This window comes from Salmo salar, unplaced genomic scaffold (genome assembly GCF_905237065.1).
Source record: "Salmo salar unplaced genomic scaffold, Ssal_v3.1, whole genome shotgun sequence".
NCBI lineage: Eukaryota > Metazoa > Chordata > Actinopteri > Salmoniformes > Salmonidae > Salmo > Salmo salar.
In genome coordinates, this window is record NW_025547937.1 from 215,758 (window position 1) to 239,320 (window position 23,563).

Below are 23,563 nucleotides of genomic sequence, written 5' to 3' on the forward strand. Positions count from 1 at the left end.
GATGTTCATGATGTTTTGATAAACAGACTATTAGAATTAGAATATATATTATAACAGAGCCTTTCATTAAAAAAAATCTAAATGAGTTAGAAAGTAATCTTATCCCTATTTTATGCTCCACCTCCACAATTAAAAACACTTGATAAAATGTCAATGTGAACAGATTCAATTTGTGAAATGCACTCATTTGGGATCTGGTGTTACACTAAAAGGGCATTATCCTCTACGGGATCAGTATCCCCCCGTCAGACGGTTGAGCTAACGTAGGCTAATGTGATTAGCATGAAGTCTTATGACAATCAGAAATCAGACATTGCCAAATGGGAACTTTCCTACATCTGAATGCATTCTGGAGAGAGACGGACCATAACTTCACCCACTTCCCCTTCTTCTTGATTCAAAATGTTACATTATTCTCATGACACATTATCTTCACGCATCCTAACAGTGCACTGTGAATGCGCTATCTTTCCTTTCCATTTCGCAAGAAGCTGAAACCAGAGATCCGTATATAATGATGAGATGCTCATGTCTCCGCCCTAACAATGGGGGTCTTAGACTCTACACTGGTTATAAAGCGGATTCATGTGCTTCATTTGAAGGAGTCATTTGGCCACTTTAGTACAGGCCTTATCAAAACATATATGACTATGGGCTAGGCTACATGAGGTGTGATACTAACCTTATAAAAACATATAGGACTATAGGCTACTAACCTTATTAAAACATATAGGACTATGGGCTAGGCTACATGAGGTGTGATACTAACCTTATTAAAACATATAGGACTATGGGCTAGGCTACATGAGGTGTGATACTAACCTTATTAAAACATATAGGACTATGGGCTAGGCTACATGAGGTGTGATACTAACCTTATTAAAACATATAGGACTATGGGCTAGGCTACATGAGGTGTGCAACTGTGAATTGAAAAAGTCGCCAAAAAAAGGCATGCAGTGTTTCTTGCCTTACTGCACACAAGCTGGGCATCATTCACAAGTGGTATTCTAATATTGTCACCCATCAGACTAATCCAGTGGCTGAGGAGAGGAGTGAGGGGCAAATTAATCACTACACACGCACATCCTGTTTGATCACATGTGTCACGCCCTAACCATAGAGAGCCCTCTGGGTTCTCTATGGTGTATAGGTCAGAGCGTGACCAGGGGGTTTCTAGCTTTTGTATTTCTATGTTGGTGGTTTGTATGGTTCAAAATTAGAGGCAGCTGGTAATCGTTGCCTCTAATTGGGGATCATATTTAGGTAGCCCTTTTTCCCACCTGTGTTTGTGGGATATTGTTTTGTGTGAGTGCATTCAGCACCACGTAGTTCACGTTCGTTGTATGTTTATTGTTTTTTGTTTAAGTTTTCACTGCAAATAAAGATGTGGAACTCAACACACGCTGCACCTTGGTTCGTCCATTATCACGACCGTGGCAACATGATTCATCTAATAAAGTCCCAACATCAGTTTAAAGTACATTTCACAATTTTTTGTCTGTTTATATTGACATCTTATAGAGCACAAAATGAGGGTATGATTATTTAAAACTCATTTCCAGCATTATTTTAGGAAAGTTAACTGAAGAGGCAATGTTTGTAAACCTATATTCTAATTATAATAGTCTGTTTATCAAAACATCATGAACATCCTCTGTTGTCTGTCTAGAAATGATGCAGTTTAAAATACTGCAAGAGAAAACATGGTATGTGTATTTAGACAATTGTATTCAAGACAGCTTCAGTTTCCACCGGAGTATACAGGTTCCAGTACTCTACTAACACTTCACACAACTAATTGTTGTCTAAATTAAAGACCATGATAATATGAATAAGATTTTGATGCTAGGCAGTAATATAACCTGTTAGGGCTAGGGGCAGTATTGACACGGCTGGATAAAAACATACCCGATTTAATCTGGTTACCACTCCTACCCAGTAACTAGAATATGCATATACTTATTACATATGGATAGAAAACACCCTAAAGTTTCTAAAACTGTTTGAATGGTGTCTGTGAGTATAACAGAACTCAAATGGCAGGTCAAAACCTGAGAGATTCCTTTACAGGAAGTGGCCTGTCTGACCATTTCTTGAACTTCTTTTCCATCTCTATCTTTTACTAAGGATCTCTGCTCTAATGTGACACTTCCCACGTCGTCCATAGGCGCTCAGAGCCCGGGAAAAAACAGAATGTCGTCATTCCAGCCCCAGGCTGAAACACATTATCGCCTTTCTCAAGTGGCCGATCAAGGGACTCTGGGCTTATGCGCGTGACCCGACCGCCCCGCCTTTGTGATTTTTTTCCTCTGTTTGCCGAAAAGGAGATTCCCTGTCGGAATATTATCGCTTTTCTACGAGAAAAATGTTGTAAAAATTGATTTTAAACAGCGGTTGACATGCTTCGAAGTACGGTAATGGAATATTTAGAATCTTATTGTCACGAATTGCGCCATGCGCGCGACACCTCTTTACCATTTCGGATAGTGTCTGGAACGCATCGAACAAAACGCCGCTATTCGGATATAACGATGGATTATTTTGGACCAAACCAACATTTGTTATTGAAGTAGCAGTCCTGGGTGTGCATTCTGACGAAGACAACAAAAGGTAATCAAACTTTTATAATAGTAAATATGATTATGGTGAGTGCTAAACTTGCCGGGTGTCTAAATAGCGAGCCCGTGATGCCTGGGCTATGTACTTAGAATATTGCAAAATGTGCTTTCACCAAAAGCTATTTTAAAATCGGACATATCGAGTGCATAGAGGAGGTCTGTATCTATAATTCTTAAAATAATTGTTAAGCTTTTTGTGAACGTTTATCGTGAGTAATTTAGTAAAATGTTAGCGAATTCCCCGTAAGTTTGCGGGGGTATGCTAGTTCTGAACGTCACATGCTAATGTAAAAAGCTGGTTTTTGATATAAATATGAACTTGATTGAACAAAACATGCATGTATTGTATAACATAATGTCCTAGGGTTGTCATCTGATGAAGATCATCAAAGGTGAGTGCTGCATTTAGCTGTCTTCTGGGTTTTGGTGACATTATATGCTGGCTTGAAAAATGGGTGTCTGATTATTTCTGGCTTGGTACTCTGCTGACATAATCTAATGTTTTGCTTTCGTTGTAAAGCCTTTTTGAAATCGGACAGTGTGGTTAGATTAACGAGAGTCTTGTCTTTAAATAGCTGTAAAATAGTCATATGTTTGAAAAATTGAAGTAATAGGATTTTTAAGGTTTTGAAAATCGCGCCACAGGCTGCAAGTGGCTGTTACGTAGGTGGGACGAATTCGTCCCGCCTAGCCCAGAGAGGATAAACATGCACACAGTCCAGTAAGTTTCCCAAAATCCCCAGTGTTCAAAAATCCTGGATGGAGGATTCCAGATTTCCTGCTTATTCCTTCCTGATACCGTGAATCAGATTTTTGCATCTACCTGGGACAGAACTCACCCATGTCTGTATTATAGAATGAGCTCCCTAAGTAACAATGAGATGACAACTGGGACCAACCGGCTCTATTCGACATAGCAAAATTAGAAATGGTGTATTTTACATTGAATAAAAGCAGAGACTCAGAGATAGAAAATGGTGTATCATACACTACAGTTGAGGAACAATGGGAAAGTAATTCTGCTCTGAAAGTTGATCAACTTGTAAACCCACTTTTATATAAATGGTCCTTGAATGTTTTGGTACACCTACACCTCATCTTTGTCTACCCACATTCACACTCTTAAGCCTTAGACCCACCCATCTCTTTAAGGATTCACATGTGAGGCCATGTGCTAAACAGAGTGAGTACGGTAGTGTAGTAAACAGAGTGAGTACGGTAGTGTAGCAAACAGAGTGAGTACGGTAGTGTAGTAAACAGAGTGAGTACGGTAGTGTAGCAAACAGAGTGAGTACGGTAGTGTAGTAAACAGAGTGAGTACGGTAGTGTAGTAAACAGAGTGAGTACAGTAGTGTAGTAAACAGAGTGAGTACGGTAGTGTAGTAAACAGAGTGAGTACGGTAGTGTAGCAAACAGAGTGAGTACGGTAGTGTAGTAAACAGAGTGAGTACGGTAGTGTAGCAAACAGAGTGAGTACGGTAGTGTAGTAAACAGAGTGAGTATGGTAGTGTAGCAAACAGAGTGAGTACAGTAGTATAGTAAACAGAGTGAGTACGGTAGTGTAGCAAACAGAGTGAGTACGGTAGTGTAGTAAACAGAGTGAGTACGGTAGTGTAGTAAACAGAGTGAGTACGGTAGTGTAGTAAACAGAGTGAGTACGGTAGTGTAGCAAACAGAGTGAGTACGGTAGTGTAGTAAACAGAGTGAGTACGGTAGTGTAGTAGACAGTGAGTAAACAATCAAAGATGACAAGACTACGTTTATCGACATGTCTGTAGACAGTCACATCATGAACATTCTATAGTAGTCTGACATTATGAACATTCTATTGTAGTCTGACATCATGAACATTCTATTGTAGTCTGACATTATGAACATTCTATTGTAGTCTGACATTATGAACATTCTATTGTTGTCTGACATCATGAACATTCTATTGTAGTCTGACATTATGAACATTCTATTGTAGTCTGACATTATGAACATTCTATTGTAGTCTGACACCATGAACATTCTATTGTAGTCTGACATTATGAACATTCTATTGTAGTCTGACATTATGAACATTCTATTGTTGTCTGACATCATGAACATTCTATTGTAGTCTGACATCAAATTTGTAGTTGTCATTATGAAAAAGTATAAAAACATAAACGACATACTGCATGACATCAGCAGCCTGGTGGGCCAAATTAGCATAACTGGTGTATATTTATATTTCCACACTAAAAAGTTGGAATAATACTGAGAAAATTTGAAAATGTTGATACCCTCTTAAGGATCGGACCCTTTTATTCAATGTTCGCCTAAAATGACATACCCAAATTTAACTGCCTGTAGCTCAGGACCTGAAGTAGAGATATGCATTTTCAAATCATTAGATATGGTAAGATGGCAGCAGTGTATGTGCAAAGTTTTAGACTGATTCAATGAACCATTCTGTTCAAAATGTTGTATCAGGTCTACCCAAATGTACCTAATTCGTTTATTAATACATTTTCAAGTTCATAATTGTGCACTCTGCTCAAACAATAGCATGGTATTATTTCACTGTAATAGCTACTGTAAATCAGACAGTACAGTTAGGTTAACAAGAATTTAAGCTTTCTGCCCATATCAGATATGTCTATGTCCTGGGAAATGTTTTTGTTACTTACAACCTCATGCTAATCACATTAGCCAATTTTATTTCAATCATAGTTAGTATAACGCAATCATTGTTAGTGTAGCTCAATCATCTTAGTGTAACACCAGATCGCAAATGAGTGCATTTCACAAATTGAATCTGTTCACAATGACAGCTTCTCAAGTGTTTTTAATACTTCATTTGTGGAGGTGAAGATTCTTTCAAAACCCATTTTGAGCATTTATTATGAAAGTTAACTGAAGAGGTAAAGTTTATGTTAACCTATATTCTAATTCTAATAGTCTGTTTATCAAAACATCATGAACATCCTCTGTTGTCTGTCTAGAAACGGTGCTGTTACAGATACTGCTTGTGTTGGTCATCATGTGACTGCATGGGAAGATTAGAACATGTCACCACCCTTTTCTTTATGTTAGTTTAATGTGAAAACAAGGTTAATGTAATTCTAATTCTGAAGATGAATAAGAACATTTAGGCATTAGAGTAAATACATTGAAGCAAGGTGTTAGGTTGTGAACAGAGTATGAACTCAAACAGATGCAGAGAAAAGATAAAACCAAGTTTATTCAGCCCACTGAATGCTGCATCTGCATAGCATAGCTTGTACATAACCAATCAATCATAAAGACAGTATGTCAAGTTAAGGGTGTGACTTCTCAGAAATGTTCATCTGTTTCCTAGAACTGCCTGTTGGGCTGTTGTTGAGCGGCTGGTATCACATTCCCCCCCCATTATCCCCCACGTTGTTCCACCTCCACTTCTGGGAGGAACCAGGCGGGACCACAGAGCAGGTAAGTACAGATTCTTCTCCAGTGACACCAATGCCAACGTGATACTACCTCTGTTACACTGAACACATATCCTAGATCTAGAGGAACTTGATTTACAAGTAGCAGAATGTTCTGTAGGTGTTATGATTGGGGTGATGTGTGTTCCAACTTCCACTGCCAACAAGGAACACAACTGCTTAACAAATTACATTGGTGTCAACCATACTGTTCTTCAGTCTAATCCAGCTGATCCCAGTTTTACCTGTTGTAAATCTTTTTTTATCGTAACAAACTGTTTAAAGATTCCTGACATATATTTGAGACTTTAACAGTTGGTATTAAATCAGTTTTTCTGATGTTTTTTTGTTTTGTTTGTTCATCATGTTTTGACCTCCAGACTCCCCCATCTCATCCCACCAACTCTGTCAGTCCAGCAGGCCCCACAATGCAGCCTCCACACCACTGCAGTAACAGCCACATCTTCCCATCACAATGCTTCAGTACTATCTCATTGTGTTGTAAGTCCTGTACAGCACTTGGTACTCATCACTGTTGAGACAATGTTCCAGCTGATAACATGTAATGACATTTCCAACCTAATCAACCCCCTCTGATTCTTCTCATTCAGGAATTACCATCCAGGATCCTGTGGCAACGTCAATGTGAAACAGCATTGACCCGTGATCACCACCAACCAGGGCTCCACAGCGGTATCCTTCGATGCCCAGGCTTCGCTCAAGATCAACTAAAGGAGATTTGGAAGGATCCCAGTGAGCAAAATTTAAAAAAAATGTTGTTGTTCATATGTATTTTCAACGTCTTTTGATCATAGGGATGGCCTCCCCAGAGAGCACACCAGGCAGCAAACAGCACTTTGATGTGATTGGCTGGTCAGCAGGAAGTATTATCTGGCTAAACAGAAGGGATGATGGATCTGACAGAGAACGTTTTTTATGGAATGATGTCAGGTTAATATTGTCAATAAAACAGGTGAAATGTACAGAACGACTTGATTGATCAATTAATAACACACCAAACTGTTGTTTTAATACATGGAAGAATTTGATTAGTCAAGGTACAATACACAAAAACATTTATGGAATGACTAGACTAGTCAAAGTATATGGAATAACTTGAGCAGTAAATGCATGATACTGACTTGGACATTCAACATGAGACAGTCATTCGTTTTTTATCAGATTTTCCTCTAGTGACATATTGGCCCCTTGTCAGTGGCACTAGGAGTGAAGGGCCCGACAGGCATACTGCAAATTATAATGTAATAACCAAACATTTCTGTAATAACTCATTATAATGTAATAACTTAAGGTATAATGTAATTTCCCCCCATTTTAATTAAGTATTCGTTATTTCAAATGTATTAAGCATTTGCCCCAATTTCAAGTGCAGAATGTTTTAAGGCCCAAGTAAATGTGATATTCCTGTGTTTTTATATATATTTTCACATTATGATGTAATATTACTGTGAAATTGCGAAAATGATAATGCCCTTTTAGTGTAACAGCTGTTTGAAAACACCACTTGACTTTTCAGCCTGTTTTGGTGGGATGGAGTTTTGGCCTGCAAAATGTGTTAATATACCAGTATCCCAGCTGAACACCAGATCCTGAATGGGTGCATTTAACAAATTTAATCTGTTCACTTTGATATGTTATCAAGTCTGTTAAATACTTCAAATTGTGAAGGTGGAGCACAAAAAGGGGGTAAGATTCTTTTAAAACTCACTGTGAGCATTTTTGATGAAAGTTAACTAAAGAGGTGAAGTTTATGTTAACCTATATTCTATTTACAAAATTCTGTTTATCAAACAATCATGAACATCATCTGTTGTCTGCCTTGAAACGGTGCTGTTAAAGATACTGCTTGTGTTTATCATATAAATGCACGAGAAGATTAAAACCTGTTAGGGCTAGGGGGCAGCATTTGCACGTCTGGATAAAAAAAATGTACCCGATTTAATCTGGTTACTAATCCTACCCAGTAACTAGAATATGCATATACTTATTATATATGGATAGAAAACACTCTAAAGTTTCTAAAACTGTTTGAATGGTGTCTGTGAGTATAACAGAACTCATTTGGCAGGCAAAACCCTGAGACATTTTCTGACAGGAAGTGGATACCTGATGTGTTGTATTACCTTTAAACCTATCCCATTGAAAAACACAGGGGCTGAGGAATATTTTGGCACTTCCTATTGCTTCCACTAGATGTCACCAGCCTTTACAAAGTGTTTTGAGTCTTCTGGAGGGAGATCTGACCGAACAAGAGCCATGGAACGATGATGTCCCATTAGACACCTGGCGCGCGAGTTCATGTTGGGTACCCTCGTTCCAATACGTTATAAAAGAGTATGCATTCGTCCACCTTGAATATTATTCATGTTCTGGTTAAAAAAGGCCCTAATGATTTATGCTATACAACGTTTGACATGTTTGAATGAACGGAAATATATTTTTTCCCCTCGTTCATGACGAGAAGTCCGGCTGGCTTAGATCATGTGCTAACAAGACGGAGATTTTTGGACATAAATGATGAGCTTTTTTGAACAAAACTACATTCGTTATGGACCTGTGATACCTGGAAGTGACATCTGATGAAGAGAATCAAAGGTAATGGATTATTTACATAGTATTTTCGATTTTAGATCTCCCCAACATGACGTCTAGTCTGTATCGCAACGCGTATTTTTCTGGGCGCAGTGCTCAGATTATTGCAAAGTGTGATTTCCCAGTAAGGTTATTTTTAAATCTGGCAAGTTGATTGCGTTCAAGAGATGTAAATCTATAATTCTTTAAATGACAATATAATATTTTACCAATGTTTTCTAATTTTAATTATTTAATTTGTGACGCTGTCTTGACTGCCGGTTATTGGAGGGAAACGATTTCCTCAACATCAATGCCATAGTAAAACGCTGTTTTTGGATATAAATATGAACTTGATAGAACTAAAAATGCATGCATTGTCTAACATAATGTCCTAGGAGTGTCATCTGATGGAGATTGTAAAAGGTTAGTGCATCATTTTAGCTGGTTTTATGGTTTTGGTGACCCGGTCTTTGAATTGACAAAACATTACACACAACTCTTGTAAATGTACTGTCCTAACATACTCTAAATTTATGCTTTCGCCGTAAAACCTTTTTGAAATCGTAAAACGTGGTTAGATTAAGGAGATGTTTATCTTTCAAAGGGTGTAAAATAGTTGTATGTTTGAAAATTTTTTATTTTGACATTTATTTGGATTCAAATTTGCCGCTCTTGAAATGCACCTGCTGTTGATGGAGTGCACCACGGGTGGCACGCTAGCGTCCCACCTAGCCCATAGAGGTTAAAAACATGTCTCCGAGGCAGGGTGACAACAGTAGATAGCTAGCCGTAAACCGGTAGACAGTGTCCTTCGTCCCGCCGGTCGGCCACTCTTTTTCTGTAGGTCTATTACAGAAGGCGAGTGCAGATGTTTGGCAGGCAGGAGCGAAGGACACTCTCTGCTGGCTAGCTAACTAGCATGATATCTAGCTAGCACATGGTGTCCCTAACTAGCAAGCTAGCAAGTTAGCTAACACACAGTGTACCTCCAGCCTCCCAACTGCTCTGCTAGCGGGTGGCGGGGGTGACCGGTAGACAGTGTCCTTCGTCCCCGCATGTTGGGCACGGTTTTCTCCAGTACACAGCAGTAGGGAAGCAGGGGTGACACCATGTGCTTGCTATCTAGCAAGCTAGCACAAAGTTTAGCTAACTAGCAAGCTAGCACAAAGTTTAGCTAACTAGCAAGCTAACTGGTTAGCTAGAACATGATGTTGCCCAGCCTCCCACCTGCTGTGCCATCGGGAAGCGGGAGCGACCAGTAGACAGTGTCCTCTGCCCCCGCCTGTCAGGCACTGTTTTCCCACAGTCCTGTTAATGACAGTGAGGGCAGGTATTCGGCAGATGGTCGCAAAGGAAACTGTACAAAAATAAAAATAACTCCGATAATACTTTTATTACCCTTTTGACCGACATTATTATGTGAGAAGTCTGTCAATGTGCCCTTGCCCTTGTCTGCTAAATGATGTAAATAGTGCTGTAACAATAGCAACACCATATTGCTATCTAACAGCTGTTGTGTGTATGGAAATGTTTTGTAACCTTTGTTTTCAACAGAAGTAAATGAACTTGGCTGGCTTTCCGCAGTTGGTGTACTGTCAGAGCCAGAGCTATCCAAAAAAGTTGGCTAAAGCTGATATTTTTGCCTCAATCACACTAGATCTGAATCGGGCCCGTCGCCATGAGGGCGATTAACCTCTATGGGCTAGGTGGGACGCAAGCGTCCCACCCGTGGTGCACTCCATCAACAGCAGGTGCATTTCAAGAGCGGCAAATTTGAATCCAAATAAATGTCAAAATTCAAATTTTTCAAACATACAACTATTTTACACCCTTTGAAAGATAAACATCTCCTTAATCTAACCACGTTTTACCATTTCAAAAAGGTTTTACGGCGAAAGCATAAATTTAGAGTATGTTAGGACAGTACATTTACAAGAGTTGTGTGTAATGTTGTGCCAATTCAAAGACAGGCGTCACCAAAACAATAAATCAGCTAAAATGATGCACTAACCTTTTACAATCTCCAACAGATGACACTCCTAGGACATTGTGTTAGACAATGCATGCATTTTTAGTTCTATCAAGTTCATATTTATATCCAAAAACAGCGTTTTACTGTGGCGTTGATGTTCAGGAAATCGTTTCCCTTCAATAACCGGCAGTCAAGTCAGCACCACAAATTAAATAATTAAAATTAGAAAACATTGGCTAAAATATTATATTGTCATTTAAAGAATTATAGATTTACATCTCTTGAACGCAACCAGATTTAAAAATAACCTTACTGGGAAATCACACTTTGCAATAATCTGAGCACTGCGCCCAGAAAAATACGCGTTGCGATACAGACTAGCCGCCATGTTGGGGAGATCTAAAATCGAAAATACTATGTAAATAATCCATTACCTTTGATTCTCTTCATCAGATGTCACTTCCAGGTATCACAGGTCCATAACGAATGTAGTTTTGTTCAAAAAAGCTCATCATTTATGTCCAAAAATCTCCGTCTTGTTAGCACATGATCTAAGCCCGCCGGACTTCACTTCATGAACGAGGGGAAAAAATATATTTACGTTCGTTCAAACATGTCAAACGTTGTATAGCATAAATCATTAGGGCCTTTTTAACCAGAACATGAATAATATTCAAGGTGGACGAATGCATTCTCTTTTATAACGTATTGGAACGAGGGTACCCAACATGAACTCGCGCGCCAGGTGTCTAATGGGCCATCATCGTTCCATGGCTCTTGTTCGGTCAGATCTCCCTCCAGAAGACTCAAAACACTTTGTAAAGGCTGGTGACATCTAGTGGAAGCAATAGGAAGTGCCAAAATATTCCTCAGCCCCTGTGTTTTTCAATGGCATAGGTTTAAAGGTAATACAACACATCAGGTATCCACTTCCTGTCAGAAAATGTCTCAGGGTTTTGCCTGCCAAATGAGTTCTGTTATACTCACAGACACCATTCAAACAGTTTTAGAAACTTTAGGGTGTTTTCTATCCATATATAATAAGTATATGCATATTCTAGTTACTGGATAGGATTAGTAACCAGATTAAATCGGGTACATTTTTTTATCCAGCCGTGCAAATACTGCCCCCTAGCCCCAACAGGTTAACCCGCTCATTTCAAATTTCATTTTTGTTTTATGTCCCTGGTATAAAAATATCAAAAAAGTTCCAATGATTGAGTGACAGGTTGGCACCAAAAAAATGATCTTATTCCTCGAGATTCCGTAAATCTTCCAACCGGGTTTTCAAAGAATGTTGGGGAAGTTACCAGATTTTTGCATCTACCCGGGACAGAACTCACCCACTGTCTATATAATAGATCGAGCTCCCTAAGTAACAATGAGATGACAACTGTGACCTATCGGCTCTATTCGGTCTTATGTATCAATATTTGAAATTGTGTTTTTGACATTGAATAAAAGTGGAGACTCAGAGATAGAAAATAGTATATCATACACTACAGTTGAGGAACAATGGGAAAGTAATTCTGCTTTGAATGTTGATAAACTTGTAACCCCACATTTGAGGAAATGGCCCTTGCATGTTTGGGAAACCTACTGGAGAGCTGTTCTTTGTCTACCCTCATTCAGTATGACCCCACCCATCTCTTTAAGGATTCACATGTGAGGCCATGTGCTAAACAGAGTGAGAACAGTAGTGTACTAAACAACCAAAGATTTCAAGACTAAAGACTGGTTTATACTACATCTATTGACATGTCTGTAGACAGTTGTCGCATTGACATCATGAACATTATATTGTAGTCTGACATCAAACCTGTAGTTGTCGTTATGAAAAAGTATAAACACAAAAACGTCAGACAGCATGACATCAGCAGCCTGGTGATCCAAATGAGCATAACTGGTATATATATATTTCCACGCTATGAGGTTGGAATAATACTGGAATAATAATACTGGAATAATAATACTGAGAAGTTGTGGAAATGATGATCATGCCCTTTGAGGGTAACACCACATCCCAAATGACTGCATTTCACACATCTGTTCACATTGACATCTTATCTAGTGTTTTTAATACTTATAATTGTGGAGGTGGAGCACAAAATAGGGGTAAGATACTTTTAAAACTCATTTTGAGCATTTTTTATGAAAGTTAACTGAAGAGGTCTGTGTTAAGAAACGCGGTTTGGCGGGTCATGTTAGCGCTTCAATTTCTCAAACATATGACTATTTTACACCATTTTAAAGACAAGACTCTCGTTAATCTAACCACACTGTCCGATTTCAAAAAGGCTTTACAACGAAAGCAAAATATTAGATTATGTCAGCAGAGTACCCAGCCAGAAATAATCAGACACCCATTTTTCAAGCTAGCATATAATGTCACATAAACCCAAACCACAGCTAAATGCAGCACTAACCTTTGATGATCTTCATCAGATGACACTCCTAGGACATTATGTTATACAATACATGCATGTTTTGTTCAATCAAGTTCATATTTATATCAAAAACCAGCTTTCAACGTTTTGCCACCTTCTGAGAGCCTATGGGAGCCGTAGGAAGTGTCACGTTACAGCAGAGATCCTCAGTTTTCAATAAAGAGAGTGTAGAAGGCCAAGAATTGGTCAGAGAGAAACTTCCTGTAAGGAATCTTCTCAGGTTTTTGCCTGCCATATGAGTTCTGTTATACTCACAGACACCATTCAAACAGTTTTAGAAACTTTAGGGTGTTTTCTATCCAAAGCTAATAATTATATGCATATTCTAGTTTCTGAGCAGTAGTAATAACCAGATTAAATCGGGTACGTTTTTATCCGGCCATGCAAATACTGCCCCCTACCCTAGAGAGGTTAACGGTTGTGGTTGTCACATCCTGACCCTTGTAAGGGGTCATTTTCTATAGTAGAGTGGTCAGGGCGTGACAGGGGTGTTTTTCTATCTTTTATATTTCTAGGTTTTAGTTCTAGGTTTTCTATTTCTATTTTGGGTTTTGGGTTGATCTCCAATTGGAGGCAGCTGGTCCTCGTTGCCTCTGATTGGAGATCATATTTAAGTTGGGGTTTTCCTGTTGTGTTTTGTGGGTTGTTAATTTTTGAGTAGTGTTTGCCTGCGTTACGGCTTTGTTATTTTAAGTGGTTGGTGTATTGCATATAGTTTCACAATAAATAAAAAGATGTGGAACTACGAACACGCTGCGTTTTGGTCCGATCCTTCAGAACGCCGTGACAAAACAACCCACCAAAAAAGGATCAAGCAGCGTGGGAGGAAGTATCTGGAGTCATGGACTTGGGAGGAAATCCTGAATGGGAAAGGACCCTGGAGCCAGGCTGGGGAGTATCGTCACCCAAGGGAGGAAATAGAAGAAGCAAAGAGGGAGTGACGATACTATGAGGCGCTATATCCTCCAAGAGGCAAGGTGGAGAGGCAGTTGCAGAGGGAGGTGTTTAGTCCCAGGGTCATTAGCTTAGTGATGAGCTTTGAGGGCACTATGGTGTTGAACGCTGAGCTGTAGTCAATGAATAGCATTCTCACATAGGTGTTCCTTTAGTCCAGGTGGGAAAGGGCAGTGTGGAGTGCAATAGAGATTGCATCATCTGTCGACCTGTTGGGGCTGTATAAAAATTGGAGTGGGTCTAGGGTTTCTGGGATGATGGTGTTGATATGAGCCATGACCAGCCTTTCAAAGCACTTCATGGCTACAGACATGAGTGCTACGGGTCGGTAGTCATTTAGACAGGTTACCTTAGTGTTCTTGGGCACAGGGACTATGGTGGTCTGCTTAAAACATGTTGGTATTACAGACTCGGACAGGGAGAGGTTGAAAACGCCATTGAAGACATTTGCCAGTTGGTCATGCTCGCAGTACACGTCCTGGTAATCCATCTGGCCCGGCGGCCTTGTGAATGTTGACCTGTTTAATATTCTTACTATCATCGACTGCGGAGAGCGTGATCACACACTCTTCTGGAACAGCTGGTGCTCTCATGCATGTTTCATTGTTATTTGCATCAAAGCGAGCTTAGAATTAGTTTAGCTCGTCTGGTAGGCTTGTGTCACTGGGCAGCTCTCGGCTGTGATTCCCCTTGTATTCTGTAATGGTTTGCAAGCCCTTCCACATCCGACAAGCTTCAGAGCCGGTGTAGTAAGATTCGATCCTAGTCCTGTATTGATGCTTTGCCTGTTTGATGGTTTGTTGGAGGGCATAGCAGGGATTTCTTATAAGATTCCGGGTTAGAGTCCCGCTCCTTGAAAGCAGCAGCTCTAGCCTTTAGCTCAGTGCGGATGCTACCTGTAATCCATGGCTTCTGGTTGGGATATGTACGCACGGTCACTGTTGGGACAGACATCATCGATGCACTTATTGAAGCCAATGACTGATGTGGTGTTCTCCTCAATGTCATCGGAGGAATCCCGGAACATATTCCAGTCAGTGCTAGCAAAACTGTCCTGTAGCTTAGAATCTGCTTCATCTGAACACATTTTTATTGATCTAGTCACTGGTGCTTCCTGCTTTAATTTTTGCTTCTAAGCAGGAATCAGGAGGATAGAATAATGGTCAGATTTGCCAAATGGAGGGTGAGGGAGGGAGAGTTTGTACATGTCCCCGGCTACTAGGAGCGCCGCCTCTGGGTGAGCGTTTTCTTATGGAGGAATACAGCTCATTCAATGCTGTGTTAGTGCCAGGCTCTGACTATGGTGGTATGTAAACAACTTCAAAGAATACAGATGAAAACTCTCTAGGTAGATAGTTTGGTCTACAGCTTATCATGAGAAACTCTACCTCAGCGAGCAATAGCGCGAGACTTCCTTAGATATCAGGCACCAGCTGTTTACAAAAAAGCATAGACCGCCGCCCCTTGTCTTACCAGACACCGCTATTGTATCCTGCCGGTACAGCGTGTAACCAGCCAGTTGTATGTTGATGTTGTCGTTGTTCAGCCACGATTCCGTGAAGCATAAGATATTGCAGTCGTGAAAGTCGTGAAAGGAAAAAGAGGATTCTGCTAGTCCGTGGTTAGAAATCGCAGTCCTGATGTCTAGAACTTATTTTTGGTCATGAGAGACGGTAGCGGCAACATCATGTACAAAATAAGTAAAATAATAAGTTACAAACAACGCAAGTAAGCAAACAAAAAAACACAATTAGCCCGCTCATTTCAAACTTCAGTTTTATTTCCCTGTATAAAAATAGCAGAAAAGTTTCAATGATTGAGTGACAGGTTGGCACCAAAAATATATATCTCTTCTGCACTGTGTCATTGTGAATAGACAGTCTGGTCTCATAGACTAGATGTACTGCGTCATGTAGACAGCCTGGTCTCATGGACTAGGGGAGACACTGAAGTTTTTTAGTACTATATCTCTTGACACGATGAAAATAATCATCAAATCAAATTTATTTTTATATAGCCCTTCATACATCAGCTGATATCTCAAAGGGCTGTACAGAAACCCAGCCTAAAACCCCAAACAGCAAGCAAAGCATGTGAAAGAAGCACGGTGGCTAGGAAAAACTCCCTAGGAAAAACTCCCTAGAAAAGGCCAAAAACCTAGGAAGAAACCTAGAGAGGAACCAGGCTATGAGGGGTGGCCAGTCCTCTTCTGGCTGTGCAGGGTGGATATTATAACAGAACATGGTCAAAATGTTAAAATGTTAAAATGTTCATAAATGACCAGCATGGTCAAATAATAATAATCATAGTAGTTGTCGAGGGTGCAACAAGCACGTCCGGTGAACAGGTCAGGGTTCCATAGCCGCAGGCAGAACAGTTGAAACTGGAGCAGCAGCACGGCCAGGTGGACTGGGGACAGCAAGGAGTCATCATACCAGGTAGTCCTGAGGCATGGTCCTAGGGCTCAGGTCCTCCGAGAGAAAGACAGAAAGAGAGAATTAGAGAGAGCATATTTAAATTCACACAGGACACCGGATAAGACAAGAGAAATACTCCAGATGTAACAGACTGACCCTAGCCCCCGACACATAAACTACTGCAGCATAAATACTGGAGGCTGAGACAGGAGGGATCAGAAGACACTGTGGCCCCATCCGATGATACCCCGGACAGGGCCAAACAGGCAGGATATAACCCCACCCACTTTGCCAAAGCACAGCCCCCACACCACTAGAGGGATGTCTCCAACCACCAACTTACCGTCCTAAGACAAGGCCGAGTATAGCCCACAACGATCTCCGCCATGGCACAACCCAAGGGGGGGTGCCAACCCAGACAGGAAGACCACGTCAGTGACTCCACCCACTCAAGTGACGCACCACTCCCATGGACGGCATGGAAGAACACCAGTAAGCCAGTGACTCAGCCCCTGTAAAAGGGTTAGAGGCAGAGAATCCCAGTGGAAAGAGGGGAACCGGCAAGGCAGAGACAGCAAGGGCGGTTCGTTGCTCCAGCCTTTCCGTTCACCTTCACACTCCTGGGCCAGACTATACTTAATCATAGGACCTACTGAAGAGATAAGTCTTCAGTAAAGACTTAAAGGTTGAGACTGAGTCTGCGTCTCTCACATTGGTAGGCAGACCATTCCATAAAAATGGAGCTCTATAGGAGAAAGCCCTACCTCCAGCCGTTTGCTTAGAAATTCTAGGGACAATTAGGAGGCCTGCGTCTTGTGACCGTAGCGTACGTGTAGGTATGTACGGCAGGACCAAATCGGAAAGATAGGTAGGAGCAAGCCCATGTAATGCTTTGTAGGTTAGCAGTAAAACCTTGAAATCAGCCCTTGCCTTAACAGGAAGCCAGTGTAGGGAGGCTAGCACTGAAGTAATATGATCAAATTTTTTGGTTCTAGTCAGGATTCTAGCAGCCGTATTTAGCACTAACTGAAGTTTATTTAGTGCTTTATCCGGGTAGCCGGAAAGTAGAGCATTGCAGTAGTCCAGCCTAGAAGTAACAAAAGCCTGGATTAATTTTTCTGCTGCATTTTTGGACAGAAAATTTCTGATTTTTGCAATGTTACATAGATGGAAAAAAGCTGTCCTTGAAACAGTCTTGATATGTTCTTCAAAAGAGAGATCAGGGTCCAGAGTAACGCTCGAGGTCCTTCACAGTTTTATTTGAGACGACTGTACAACCATCCAGATTAATTGTCAGATTCAACAGAAGATCTGTTTCTTGGGACCTAGAACAAGCATCTCTGTTTTGTCCGAGTTTAAAAGTAGAAAGTTTGCAGCCATCCACTTCTTTATGTCTGAAACACAGGCTTCTAGCGAGGGCAATTTTGGGGCTTCACCATGTTTCATTGAAATGTACAGCTGTGTGTCGTCCGCATAGCAGTGAAATTTAACATTATGTTTTCGAATGACATCCCCAAGAGGTAAAATATATAGTGAAAACAATAGTGGTCCTAAAACGGAACCTTGAGGAACACCGAAATTTACAATTGATTTGTCAGAGGACAAACCATTCACAGAGACAAACTGATATCTTTCCGACAGATAAGATCTAAACCAGGCCAGAACTTGTCCATGTAGACCAATTTGGGTTTCCAATCTCTCCAAAAGAATGTGGTGATCGATGGTATCAAAAGCGGCACTAAGATCTAGGAGCACGAGGACAGATGCAGAGCCTCGGTCTGACGTCATTAAAAGGTCATTTACCACCTTCACAAGTGCAGTCTCAGTGCTATGAAGGGGTCTAAAACCAGACTGAAGCGTTTCGTATACATTGTTTGTCTTCAGGAAGGCAGTGAGTTGCTGTGCAACAGCTTTTTCAAAAATTTTTGAGAGGAATGGAAGATTCGATATAGGCCGAAAGTTTTTATAATTTCTGGATCAAGATTCGGCTTTTTCAAGAGAGGCTTTATTACTGCCACTTTTAGTGAGCTTGGTACACATCCGGTGGATAGAGAGCCGTTTATTATGTTCAACATAGGAGGGCCAAGCACAGGAAGCAGCTCTTTCAGTAGTTTAGTTGGAATAGGGTCCAGTATGCAGCTTGAGGGTTTGGAGGCCATGATTATTTTCATCATTGTGTCAAGAGATATAGTACTAAAACACTTTAGTATCTCCCTTGATCCTAGGTCCTGGCAGAGTTGTGTAGACTCAGGACAATGGAGCTTTGGAGGAATACCCAGATTTAAAGAGGAGTCTGTAATTTGCTTTCTAATGATCATGATCTTTTCCTCAAAGAAGTTCATACATTTATTACTGCTGAAGTAAAAGCCATCCTCCATTTGCGAAGGCTGCTTTTTAGTTAGCTTTGCGACAGTATCAAAAAGAAATTTCGGATTGTTCTTATTTTCCTCAATTAAGTTGGAAAAATAGGATGATCGAGCAGCAGTGAGGGCTCTTCGATACTGCACGGTACTGTCTTTCCAAGCTAGTCGGAAGACTTCCAGTTTGGTGTGGCGCCATTTCCGTTGCAATTTTCTGGAAGCTTGCTTCAGAGCTCGTGTATTTTCTGTATACCAGGGAGCTAGTTTCTTATGACAGATGTTTTTAATTTTTAGGGGTGCAACTGCATCTAGGGTATTGCGCAAGGTTAAATTGAGTTCCTCGGTTAGGTGGTTAACTGATTTTTGTCCTCTGATGTTCTTGGGTAGGGAGAGGCAGTCTGGAAGGGCAGCAAGGAATCTTTGGGTTGTCTGAGAATTTATAGCACGACTTTTAATGCTCCTTGGTTGGGGTCTGAGCAGATTATTTGTTGCAATTGCAAACGTAATAAAATGGTGGTCCGATAGTCCAGGATTATGAGGAAAAACATTAAGATCCACAACATTTATTCCATGGGACAAAACTAGGTCCAGAGTATGACTGTGGCAGTGAGTAGGTCCAGAGACATGTTGGACAAAACCCACTGAGTCGATGGCTCCGAAAGCCTTTTGGAGTGGGTCTGTGGACTTTTCCATGTGAATGTTAAAGTCACCAAAAATTAGAATATTATCTGCTATGACTACAAGATCCGATAGGAATTCAGGGAACTCAGTAAGGAACACTGCATATGGCCCAGGAGGCCTGTAGACAGTAGCTATAAAAAGTGAGTGAGTGAGTAGGCTGCATAGATTTCATGACTAGAAGCTCAAAAGACGAAAACGTCATTGTTTTTTTTTTGTAAATTGAAATTTGCTATCGTAAATGTTAGCAACACCTCCGCCTTTGCCGGATGCACGGGGGGTATGGTCACTAGTGTAACCAGGGGGTGAGGCCTCATTTAACACAGTAAACTCATCAGGCTTAAGCCATGTTTCAGTCAGGCCAATCACATCAAGATTATTATCAGTGATTAGTTCATTGACTATAACTGCCTTGGAAGTGAGGGATCTAACATTAAGTAACCCAATTTTGAGATGTGAGGTATCACAATCTCTTTCAATAATGGCAGGAATGGAGGAGGTCTTTATACTAGTGAGATTGCTAAAGCGAACACCGCCATTTTTAATTTTGCCCAACCTAGATCGAGGCACAGACACGGTCTCAATGGGGAAAGCTGAGCTGACTACGCTGACTGTGCGAGTGGCAGACTCCACTAAGCTGGCAGGCTGGCTAACAGCCTGCTGCCTGGCCTGCACCCTATTTCTTTGTGGAGCTAGAGGAGTTAGAGCCCTGTAAATGTTCGTAGATAAGATGAGAGCACCCCTCCAGCTAGGATGGAGTCCGTCACTCCTCAACAGGCCAGGCTTGGTCCTGTTTGTGGGTGAGTCCCAGAAAGAGGGCCAATTATCTACAAATTCTATCTTTTGGGAGGGGCAGAAAACAGTTTTCAACCAGCGATTGAGTTGTGAGACTCTGCTGTAGAGCTCATCACTCCCCCCTAACTGGGAGGGGGCCAGAGACAATTAATCGATGCCGACACATCTTTCTAGCTGATTTACACGCTGAAGCTATGTTGCGCTTGGTGACCTCTGACTGTTTCATCCTAACATCGTTGGTGCCGACGTGGATAACAATATCTCTATACTCTCTACACTCGCCAGTTTTAGCTTTAGCCAGAACCGTCTTTAGATTGGCCTTAACGTCGGTAGCCCTGCCCCCTGGTAAACAGTGTATGATCGCTGGATGATTAGTTTTAAGTCTAATACTGCGGGTAATGGAGTCGCCAATGACTAGGGTTTTCAATTTGTCAGAGCTAATGGTGGGAGCCGTCGGCGTCTCAGACCCCACAACGGGAGGAGTAGAGACCAGAGAAGTCTCGGCCTCCGACTCCGACTCGCTTAATGGGGAGAACCGGTTGAAAGTTTCTGTCGGCTGAATAAGCGACACCGGTTGAGCATTCCTACAGCGTTTCCCTCCAGAAGCCATGAGAAAGATGTCCAGCTGCGGGGACCGTGCGAGGGGGTTTATACTAACGTTACTATCTGTACTTACTGGTGGCACAGACGCTGTTTCATCCTTTCCTACACTGAAATTACCCTTGCCTAACGATCGCGTCTGAAGCTGGGCTTGCAGCACAGCTATCCTTGCCGTAAGGCGATCGTTCTCCTGTATATTATAAGTACAACGACTGCAATTAGAAGGCATCATGTTAATGTTACTTAGCTTCGGCTGTTTGAAGTCCTGACGAACCATGTCCAGATAAAACCTCCGGGGTGAAAAAGTTGAATGAAAAAAGTTGAGTGAGGGAAAAAGTAAAAATATACGGTAATGAAAAAGTAAAAAACCGTCAGGTAGCAAAGTAAGATCGGCAACAAAACGCACAGCAGCGTAAACAAGTCTGCAAGTTGTGACCGGAAAACATGGCCTCTAAACCTTCAAGCTGCATATTGGACCCTATTCCAACTAAACTACTGAAAGACCTGCTTCCTGTGCTAGGCCCTCCTACGTTGAACATAATCAAATGAAATGTATTTATAATGCCCTTCTTACATCTGCTGATATCTCAAAGTGCTGTACAGAAACCCAGCCTAAAACCCCAAACAGCAAGCAATGCAGGTGTAGAAGCAGGGCACGGCTCTCTATCCACCAGATGTGTACCAGATTCACTAAAAGTGGCCGTAATAAAGCCTCTCTTGAAAAAGCCAACCCTTGACCAAGAAAATATAGAAAACTATCGGCCTATATCGCATCTCAAATTCCTCTCAAAAAAGTTAGAAAAAGCTGTTGCGCAGCAACTCACTGCCTTCCTGAAGACAAACAATGTATACGAAACGCTTCAGTCTGGTTTAGACCCGATCATAGCACTGAGACTGCACTTGTGAAGGTGGTAAATAACCTTTTAACCTGTTAGGGCTAGGGGGCAGCATTGACACGGCTGGATAAAAAACATACCCGATTTAATCTGGTTACCACTCCTACTCAGTAACTAGAATATGCATATACTTATTACATATGGATAGAAAACACCCTAAATTTTCTAAAACTGTTTGAATGGTGTCTGTGAGTATAACAGAACTCAAATGGCAGGTCAAAACCTGAGAGATTCCTTTACAGGAAGTGGCCTGTCTGACCATTTCTGGAACTTCTTTGCCATCTCTATCATTTACTAAGGATCTCTGCTCTAACGTGACACTTCCCACGTCGTCCATAGGCTCTCATAGCCCGGGAAAAAAGAGAATGTCGTCATTCCAGCCCCAGGCTGAAACACATTATCGCCTTTCTCAAGTGGCCCATCAAGAGACACTAGCTTATGCGCGTGACCCCGACCGCCCCCGCCTTTGGGATTTTTTTCCTCTGTTTGCCGAAAAGGAGATTCCCTGTCGGAATATTATCGCTTTTCTACGAGAAAAATGACGTAAAAATTGATTTTAAACAGCGGTTGACATGCTTCGACGTACGGCAATGGAATACTTTGAATTTTATTGTCAGGAATTGCGCCAAGCGCGACACTTCTTTACTATTTCGGATAGTGTCTGGAACGCATACGAACAAAACGCCGCTATTCGGATATAAGGATGGATTATTTTGGACCAAACCAACATTTGTTATTGAAGTAGACGTCCTGGGTGTGCATTCTGACGAAGACAACAAAAGGTAATGACATTTTTATAATAGTAAATATGATTATGGTGAGTGCTAAACTTGCCGGGTGTCTAAATAAGCGAGCCCGTGATGCCTGGGCTATGTACTTAGAATATTGCAAAATGTGCTTTCACCAAAAAGCTATTTTAAAATCGGACATATCGAGTGCATAGAGGAGGTCTGTATCTATAATTCTTAAAATAATTGTTATGCTTTTTGTGAACGTTTATCGTGAGTAATTTAGTAAAATGTTAGCGAATTCCCCGGAAGTTTGCGGGGGGTATGCTAGTTCTGAACGTCACATGCTAATGTAAAAAGCTGGTTTTTGATATAAATATGAACTTGATTGAACAAAACATGCATGTATTGTATAACATAATGTCCTAGGGTTGTCATCTGATGAAGATCATCAAAGGTGAGTGCTGCATTTAGCTGTCTTCTGGGTTTTGGTGACATTATATGCTAGCTTGAAAAATGGGTGTCACAAAAACCAAAACCAAAGCTAAATGCAGCACTAAGCTTTGATGATCTTTATCAGATGACACTCCTAGGACATTATGTAATACAATACATGCATGTTTTGTTCAATCAAGTTCATATTTATATCAAAAACCAGCTTTTTACATTAGCATGTGACGTTCAGAACTAGCATTCCCACCGAACACTTCCGTGAATTTACTAAATTACTCACGATAAACGTTCACAAAAAACATAACAATTATTTTAAGAATTATAGCTACAGAACTCCTTTATGCAATCGCGGTGTCCGATTTTAAAATAGCTTTTCGGTGAAAGCACATTTTGCAATATTCTGAGTAGTTAGCCCGGCTATCACAGGCTAGCTATTTTGACACCCACCAAGTTTGGTACTCACCAAACTCAGATTTACTATAAGAAAAATTGGATTACCTTTGCTGTTCTTCGTCAGAATGCACTCCCAGGACTTCTACTTCAACAACAAATGTTGGTTTGGTTCCAAATAATCCATAGTTATATCCAAATAGCGGTGTTTTGTTCGTGCGTT